The following is a 10537-nucleotide window of genomic DNA, read 5'->3' on the forward strand; positions in this document are numbered from 1 at the left end:
ATATTCTCGTCTTATAAACAATATTGACCTTGAATCGATTCACAAAATTAGTGTAGACGGTAATGACATTCCTTACTGTAGCTCAGTTAAAAATTTAGGCATTATTATGAATAATACTCTTGACTGGTCAGAACAAGTGAACAAAACTTGTAAAAAGGTATTCTGAGCCATGCATGCATTGAAGAAAATGCACGATATTCTCCCTAGAAACATTAAATTATTATTGGTTCAATCTCTCATCTTCCCACATTTAATGTATTGTAATTCTGTTCTCAACGATATGCAAGTCACTCTGAATGATAAACCACAGTGTTGCCAAAATAAATTGTCTACGTTTCATCTACTCTCTCCAATGCCATGATCATATCACCCCAGCCCACATTGCTAGTTCAACATTAAAGCTTCCTGATCAAAGTCTTTTTCGAATAGTCAAGCTTGTTAGAGATATCTTGAAATACGGTAATCCGAGCTATTTTAAAGATGATTTCAAATTTGTCTCTGAAGGTAGGAGGATAGATGCTTCACATACTAGAACCAGAGAAAGTACTTTAAGGATACTCAATCATCGAACTACTATTTTCACAAAATCCTTCTTAGTCAGTGCCTGCCGTGCATGGAATCCACTTCCTCTTTCTATCAGGTCCATCGAGAGCTGAGCGAGCTTCATCCTGACTTTAAAAAAACATCTTTTGGAACAAATGACTGAAACTGTCCGGCCCTAGAACTATCACATGACAACAATCCCCCACCCATCCCACAAGTACAAACCTTTAAACCTGTTATAGAATGAATTGTATATATATATATATATATATATATATATATATATATATATATATGATCTTACTTCGCACATATTACTTAAAATGAATAATTGACAAAAGATTTTCATTTATTTACTTTAGAAAATCGATTTTAATGTCAATTATAATATAAATCTCAATAAATCTTAAACTGTACAAATATGAACATTCAATGATTCTCTCATCAGCTCTGCTGTTAGTTTGATAAACAACATTAGTAAATTATTAACAAGTCATATGGTTCATATGATTAGAAAGAAGAAGCGTGAATGTAGAGCAACCAGCTTCTTACATATATATATATATATATTATATATATATATATATATATATATATATAAACTCATGTTATTTAAATTATCCACTGCATACTGCTGTATATTACTGAAAGTTGATTACTCTGATCTACTTTCAGCCTACTTCATTTTATTAATCAATAATTTGATCTTATCTACCTATATAATTATTTTACTCTATCAATTTTCTGTTTTTTCTCTTAAATATTTATATTAATTAAAACTTTTACAATATTTCCATTAATAAATAAATCCTTAGTTTAATTAATTAAATTAACGTTTTGGTAGAGAGCTAGTGGGGAGGATATTTTTAATATTCTTTCCAAATAATGGACATTGATATGTCCAAAGCTCCGCCAATTTATGTAGATGCATAACAATATAATTATCTATAGTTATTGTTGAAACTCACATCAAATTCTTCAGTAATTTTGAATTTAGTGCCTTCCTGCTCAGTCTGTTGCCAACCCAACAGCCATTGTCATTAAATATTCTCGATTTTGTCATTATTGTATTCTGTAGTTGTATCTCTTGTCTGATTTTGTATTATTGAGTATTTTTAGTGCCTCTCCATTTGGCATTGATTTGTTGATTGTATCTGTTAAAAGTATCTTGCGCACTTGTTTGAAATGCTTCCGATTCACTCATACAAAAGCTGAGCAGTTGATGGGGCAATTACCAGCTGTCCGAGTAAACATAGATTTTCCATTTTACAATTGTGGTGTGGATTATGCTGGACCAATATCCATACATATTGGTGAGCCCAGGTCACATACCTTTGTCAAAGCTTACTTAGCATTATTCATATGTATGGTGACTCGTGCAGTGCATGTGGAGGTAGTTACTGAAGCTTCCAGTAAAGCTTTCATAGCTGCACTTAGTCGTTTTGCTTCCCATCATGGCATTCCGAAAACAATCTATTCTGACAATGCTACAACATTTCATGGCGCCAATAATGAGCTACAGGAGCTATCTGATTTTCTATCATCAGCACAAAATCAAAAAGAAATTCAGTGTAAAGCATCTGCCTTCAACATTCAGTGGAATTTCATTCCTCCCCGTGCCCCACATTTTGGCGGTCTGTGGGAGAATGCCATTAAAAATTTCAAAAATATCTTCAAGGTAGTCACGCTAAATCAAATCTTGAATTTGGAAGAGCTATTTACTATTTCAACTCAGATTGAGGCCATACTCAATTCAAGACCTATTGTACCTCTTACTGAGGATCCAACTGATTTGTCCTACTTGTCACCAGGTCACTTCATCATTGGTAGACCTATCAATGCATTACATTTCAAACCATCTAATGCAAAACATACAAATTATTTGTCACATTGGTTACTTCTTCCCTCTCTCACTCAGAAGATTTGGGATCGTTGGTCAGAGGAATACCTAGTAACATTGCAAAAAAGGCAAAAATGGACTTCGGTCTCTGACAATATTAGTGTTGATACACTAGTTCTCCTTAAGGATGTGGGCACCCTTCCTACAAATTGGAAAATTGGTCGCATTGTTCAAACTTTCCCTGGTGCTGATAAAAAGGTCTGTGTGGTCATTGAGATTGGACGGCAGCACACTTGAAAGGCGGTATCTGTTCCTTTTATTAACTTATTTACCTGATTATTTACTACAATTCTATTACCGATTTGAATAATAGTTATTCTCATAGCTGGCCTGGAGATTTGCCAGCCATTTTGAAATTACCTGCTCAAACCTACTACAAATTTATTACATTGCATTTAAACTATTCTAATATGGCCTAGAGATTTTTGCCAATCATTTTAAATAATTTTTATTATTTAGACTACTTATTTTCACTGGCATTTGTATATTAATACATAACTTGTATTTGACTCATTTTGTATCATCCTTTGGTGATACTTAAGCTTAATAAGCTTTTTCATTTCAATAATTTACTTCATCCAGTCAAAGCAGTTTTAGACATTTTGATTGATTAATTTAAGGTTATTTTTTCTAGTTTCAATTGTTTCCAAATCAATTAAATTAATTCTCAGATTCAATCATTCCTAATTCAGTTATTTATTTTCAATATCAATCAATAGCCTACAGTTTAAATATTACAAATTTTACTTACATTACTGATTTTTCAATTTGCTAATAAATATTAGGCCTACTACTTTTATACTGTATTTCTGTTCACAGATACTTTGGATTAATTTTCAATTTTGGGCACCGAATGCCATCTTAATAATATTTTTGGATTATATAGCATACCTATTTTTGACCATCCTCTATGGCATATATTCAATATTTGTAATTGTTTTACTATTGAAGCCCGGGAGCTTCCCTCATTAAAATTTATTACTATTATCATCAATAAATATTATATATTGTTGAAACTGTTTTATTATTGAATGATGCCTGCTCTTTATTTCAATTCTTGAACCTTGCTCTCTCAACTGATGATAAGGGAACAAGTCTCTGGTCCTCCTGGTTATTATTTCACTACTACCAATTCTCATTCATTCTCCAGTGAAGTGGCGCATGTTTACTCAACTCCCCAGTGGCATCAGTTGTAATTTTATCATAAGCAGTCCACTGCCAGCTGTGCGGAGTGCATGCAATGCTTCAGTTATTATATTACAAATTACTTTTTCATATCATATACAGTTCAATAATTATTTTCTTACTCTATATTATGTAAATTCATCTATAATTTTGCTGTATTGTAAGCTATTGTATATAAGTGTATAAGCCAGTATATATTGTAATCTACATAAATAAAGTATTCAATCAATCAATCAATCAATCTTCACTGTTCTATTTTATTTTTATTATCTTTATTTATTGTAGAGTCCATTTTATTTCTTCTACATATTAAGAATCATTATTCACTCAACTTTTCTGCTCCAAAGTGTTATTTGAATGAAATATATAAACATTCGTTCTCCATTCTTGCTCCATTACAATGATTAAAGTGCGATATCTGAAATGCCAGTGTTCTTACTGATATCTTGACCGACTTCTGTATAGTGCAACTTTGATCTAATCTCTTTTGATATTTTATCTCTCTCTCTCGTTCTAATACTTTTCGTAAAAACCGTTTCTATTTCAAGCTTGAGAGCCGAATCTAAAACCTGATGAGTTAAACCTGATTGAGTGTTGTATGTTTTGCATCACGGCTTAAATCACATACTTATTATTATACTTAAAATTTATATTTCTTATTATACATTATACTTATTATTATTACTATTATTCAACTTTCATTGTTCTTGTCTTAGTCAATTATGGTATTTTCCAACTTGTCTATCTATTATCAGAATGTAAGAGGACTTCCCACAAAATCTTCCAATTTTTATAGATCCTTACTAAGCACTGATCACGATATTATTGTGTTGACGGAAACCTGGTTGCATGATGGTATTGCCAGCTCCGATTTTTTTCATGAACGCTATAGTGTTTATCGGAGTGATAGGGGTAATGGTGGTGGTCGTCTGATGGGAGGGGGGGTACTTATTGCGGTTAAAAGATCACTGCATGCTGATTCATGTGATGAGCTTTCGGTAGCTAATAATGATTATGAATCGGTAGGAGTTAAATTGAAGTTAAATGCAACATATTATCACATAAATGCAGTATATTCACCTCCGTCAATTCAGTCGAATACCTATCTCCAATACTTAGAATTTATTGAATCTCTTCCCGGTTTACTTAACGGTAATTCAATGATTATTGGAGATTTTAATTTACCAGGAATGTAAATCTTTTTATAGCTGCACTTATGATCTTTCTTTGGGAACATCTAGAGCTAGGATTCTAAATAATTTTTTTAATTTTTATGATTTAAATTTGTATAACTCAGTTGTGAATGATTTGGGTAGGACACTGGATCTTGTATTAAGTAATTTCCACATTGAAGTTGTCAGGAGTGATGATTCCCTTCTCCCTGAAGACGGCTATCATCCTGCATTATTTGTTGAGGCCTCATATTCAGATTCTGGGACTGATAATGCTTCAGCTGATACCCAGGAATTTCGTTATAATTATCCTAAGGGAGACTATCTTAAACTCTACTGTGGATTAAGAGACCGCTGTTGGGACTCTTTATTCGGTTATGTTGATGTCGACTCGGCTGTGGATGAATTTTACAAAATACTGTACTCACACTTGGATGATTGTATTCCGAAGATTAAAGTGAAAGAGCACAATCCTAAATATCCTCCTTGGTTCTCTGCAGATATAGTATCTGATCTAAAGATGAAGAATAAATGTTCAAGGAAGAGGAAAGTTTCACCTCATCACGACAATCTTTTTTAAAAGTTGAGAGCCTCCTTGAAGACTAGAATTACTATAGCATATAATAACTATATAAATCTGGTCTGTGTAGTAACGTGAGAAACTTTTGGAGATACATAAATTGCAAGAGAAAGACATCCTTTGTGGAGTCGACTATGATGCTGAGTGGGGAGTCCTACATTGGTTCTCATATTGTGGATGGATTTGCACGTTACTTCGAGTCTGTTTATGAGGCTGATAAACCTATTGCACCTGATGCATGCGGGGGTGGTCCGGGGATGTCTGGCGGAATTGAGTGTAGGCATTGGTGATGTTCCTTCTGATGAGATCCTATCTGCTATAGTGGGATTAAAATCTGGTTGCTCTGAAGGCCTTGACTTTATTCCCACATTTATTATTAAGGGTTGTACAGCAATTCTTCTTGAACCTCTAAAATTTATTTTCAATCTAGCTATAAAAACTTCTAAATTCCCTGAAAAATGGAAAATTGCTTGAATAACCCCGGTTTTCAAGTCGGGGAAAAGAACAGACATAAGGAATTACTGACCTATATCTATTTTGAACTGTTTTCAAAATTTTTGAAAAAATACTACATGCAATTATATTTGGACAGGTCAAGAGCCAAATTGATTGCAGAGGAGCAACATGGTTTCTTACCAGGGCGCTCCACTGTAACTAATCTAATGGTATTCAGCATTGGAGTGTCCACAGTGTTAGACGATGGGGGAAGGGTTGATGCCATATACACAGATCTTTCTAAGGCATTTGATACAATAAATCACAGATTGTTGGTTAATAAACTCCGAGTAATGGGTTTCTGTGATAACTTAGTCAAACTTCTGGAGAGCTACTTTCATTTGAGATTGCAATATGTTATGATACATAATCATGAATCTGATTCCTTTTATTGTTCATCTGGAGTGCCACAGGGCTCTAATCTTGGGCCACTACTTTTTCTATTATTTATTAACGATCTTCCTTCATTTATTAAAAATTCTTCTTGCCTCATGTACACTGACGATGTTAAACTATTCAGAGAAATAAAGAATGTCAATGATTGCATTAACCTTCAGAGAAATGTTGATAGTTTATTAGTCTGGTGTGAAACTAATAAACTGAAAAAAATGTGGCCAAGTGCAAAGTTATTAGTTTCACTCTACAGTTGTCTCCTTTTGAAAAAATATATATAATATTGGTGGCACCCCTTTGGAAGAGATGAAAACTTTCAGGGATCTCGGTGTAGTGTTTACCAGTGATTTTACTTTTAATTGTTATGTGGACTTCATATGCAGTAGGGCTAATCAGCAGATGGGTTTCATCTTAAGGACATGCTCACCATTTAGTGATGTTGCCCCTCTCTTATTCTTAAACAAGTCACTTGTTAGAAATCTCCTAGAATATGCCTCTGAGATCTGGAGTCCATATTGCAATGGCCAAATTCTCATTCTGGAGTGTTTACAATACAAATTTCTGAGATATATGTATTACAAGAAGTTTACTGTCTATTTGATTTCCCAACTGATACACTGAGGTGCATATTTGGAATTGAAACATTAAAATCAAGGAGAGATGTCAGATCCCTCATTTTCCTTTACAATCTACTAAACAATGAAATAGATTCTGCTTATTTACTTTCTAAACTTAATATCTACATTTCATCCATAGCTCGTCGTTCTTCATTCTCTTTTCTTGTAACACGCTCCAGAACAGAAAGTCATTATAACTCTCCAATTAATAGAATCCAGAGGCTTTTCAATCTCTTTTCTGGGCGCCTAGACGTCTTTGGGTGCTCTCATGGCAGATTCTGCAACACTCTGAAGGGCTTAATTTAGGATAGATATTTGTGGCCAGGTTTCCATATGACATTTTTCTTTCTTTCTTTTTTGTGACTTTTTTCTTCTAAGTGCCCACATGATTCTTTGTTCTTTCTAAGATATTTCAAGTGCATATATTCCCACCTCTCATATTTTCTCTTGGAAAGTAGTTTTAGCAATGAATATAAGATAGGCGCTTTTTTTTGTTATATAATTTATTTTGTTCTTATCTTATTTTACTCTTGTCTTATTCTCAGCTTGTTGTTTATTTTAAATCTAATTTTTTAATGAAAAATGTTGTAATGTTTCAAGGAGACATATAAGGGTTTAACCTGTTGTCTTCATGTGTGTATTTATGCAAATAAATAAATAAATTTTCAGCTGCTCTAATATAATTATGCTCTATTCAGATATGCTACACCTTACATCCACTATATATACACACACTAAGCTTACCTTGTCTAAATACAGCATTGTAATGCATATATGGATATACGAGTATAATATATATGTGGTGAATCATGTGATTGCCACCTGTGATGTTTTAACTAGCATAGTTTGTTTATCACTTGTAACAGTTTTATCTTCATATTTATCAAAAAGTTCAATTTTGTCATTTGACATTAAAATTAATTCATCATTCATTTAGTTTCATTTAATCAATATCAACATAGCAATCATCAAATTAAATTCCTATATTGGTGACCCCAATGTGATTGAAAAACAAGAATTTTCACAAATATTTTGTGTGAGTATTTGAGTCATGATGGATGAACAAATTGCAGATCTGCGTGAACATGATGCACAGTTGCAGCAACCCATCCAAAACCATGAAGTACATCGGGTATCTATAAAGTTGCCACCATTTTGGTTGAACAAACCTTGTTTATGGTTCCTTCAGGCAGAATCCCAGTTCACACTGTCCAACATCGTAAACAAGATAACAAAATTCCATCATGTTGTGTCTCAATTGGACCAACACATGGCAGCTGAAGTTGAGGATTTTATTGCGAACCCTCCTCTGCTCAACCCATACACATTCTTCTGTTCTTGTTCTGTTCTTCCGTTCTTGTGACAAGATTATTGAACGTTTTGCTATTAGAAAAAACGACTAGCAGTATGATATTTTACAATAAATGAATTATTCACTCACTGTGCCAACAAGATCTTTCACAGGATGGCTGTGCCATCTTCTTGGTTGTACTCATAGACAAGTAGAAGGATGGGATGGCAATTTTTAGTGTGCTGTTGGTGTCTATTGGATTAGTGTATGTTGGTGCTGTTGGTGTCTATTGGGTTTGTTGTGGTTGAGAAGGTAAGCAAAGAGGATGTGGGATTTGAAGTTGGTTTGTTCGTTTAATATACATTGTCTATTGCTTTTAAATTGGGTGTATATCTCAAACTGTTCTATTGTTTCCAATTCTGGTCCTTTGTTTTTTATGTGTATGATTGTAGATCAGTATTTATATTTGTGTGTTTGTGATTTTCTTGAATTTGGTGGTCGGCAAATGTAGATTCTGTTTTTGTTTTTAGTCTCTGGATATGTTCCTTGTATCTTTGATTGAAGAACGGCCTGTCTGTCCAATATAGAATTTATCACATTCAGCATTCTCTTTTATTGATTTGTTTGTAGATTTTATTTTTTGTTCTAAATGCCACTTTATACCCAGATTTTCTAAACATACTTCCTATTCTGTTGGATTTGTTGTTTATGTATGTCAGTGTTATGACCTTTTCAGTTATGTCCTTCTCTTGTTTTTTATTTTTATTTTTTGGAGTAGCTTGTCAGCTTATTAGGTTGTGTTGGTATCCATTCTGTTGTGCTAAATATTTTATGGTATTGAGTTCTGCTTTGTAGTGTTCAGGTGAGAGGGGGATGGTTTGAAGTCTTTGTAGCATGGAATAGGAAAGCTGAGTGTTTATGTTGAACAGGATGATTTGAGGAGTTGTGAATAAGGGTATCTATCATGGCTGGCTTCCTGAATATGTTGAAGGAGTGTTGTTGGTTGTGTTTTGTGATACTTAAATCTAGGAAATTGAGGGTGTTTTCATGTTCATATTCAGCTGTAAATTGAAGTTTTATCGATTTTGTTGATTTTTGTTCTGAGTTGTTCACATTGTCTTTTATTGCCATTATATAAGAGGATGATGTCATCATCATCAACATATCTGAACCAATATATTATTATTTTGCTGTGAGTGTTGTTTTTCAAGATTTGGTTTTGTTTATCTCTTTTCTGTATAGGGCTACTTTTATAGAAATAGAAATAAAAATCTTAGTACCCTTTTGGAAATATTCAATCACAACATGTTTTGGACATTGATGCCATTTTCAAGTGATATGAAGTAAATAGATAAATCCTGCTAGAAGATTCTTATCTTGATCATATGTTAGTGTATTCATATGATTTTATGAACTAAAACTATAAATTGTGGATTTAAATTTGCAAGATTCTATCAAAAATGGGGTTATTGGTGTCTAATTGGATTAAGTTTATTATTTTATCTCTGTTTAATTTTGCCACTTTATAAATATGGAATTTTTCTTTAACATTCAGTTTACCACTTTTATTACTATAATTTAGTATTTTCATATTGGAATTTATATCTGTAAAATTATGGCTTGAATCTATCAAGTGTTCAGCAAATGCCGACTTTTGTGTATAATTTTTAGATTTTAGTGCTTGGATATGTTCTCTAAACCTGATATGGTTCTCATTACAACGATGTTCTCCTGTGAATTATGAATTAAGTGCTGCAAATGGAAGCAAAATCAAAACTTGTGGGTTCCTAACCCGGGGTCTTGACTTAGGACTCAGACGCAATTTCTTATAGCTGACATTGACATACCAATTATTGGTTCTGATTTTCTTTCTCATTATCACCTTGTACCTGATTGTCACACAAAACATATCATTGATGCCTCCACTGGACTTAGAGCTCCTGGCTTAACTCAATACTGAGACTGTCTATCACATTTGAACAACTCCGGGACCTCCAGTTTCAAGTAGAGTGAAAGAGTGTAGAGCCGGTTATGCCCTGAAAAATTGAAAATTGCTTGCAAATAATTTGATGACATGTTAAAAGCTGGAATAAATCGCCCTTCAGAGAGTTCTTGGTAGTCTCCGTTACACTTAGCACCAAAAAGTGACTCATCTTGGTGTCCCTGTGGCGACTTTTGCAGGTTGAATGCTTGAACAATCCCAGATTGTTATCTGGTTCACCATATACAAGATGCTACTTATCTTATTGACAGATGCACAATATTTTTGAGAATTGATTTGGTCAAAGCTTATCAGCAGATACCAGTTGCTGAGGAAGATATCGGTAAAACTGCAATTATCACTCCATTTGGCCAATTTGA

Source organism: Nilaparvata lugens, chromosome X, assembly GCF_014356525.2.
Source record: "Nilaparvata lugens isolate BPH chromosome X, ASM1435652v1, whole genome shotgun sequence".
In the NCBI taxonomy this organism is placed as follows: Eukaryota; Metazoa; Arthropoda; class Insecta; order Hemiptera; family Delphacidae; genus Nilaparvata; species Nilaparvata lugens.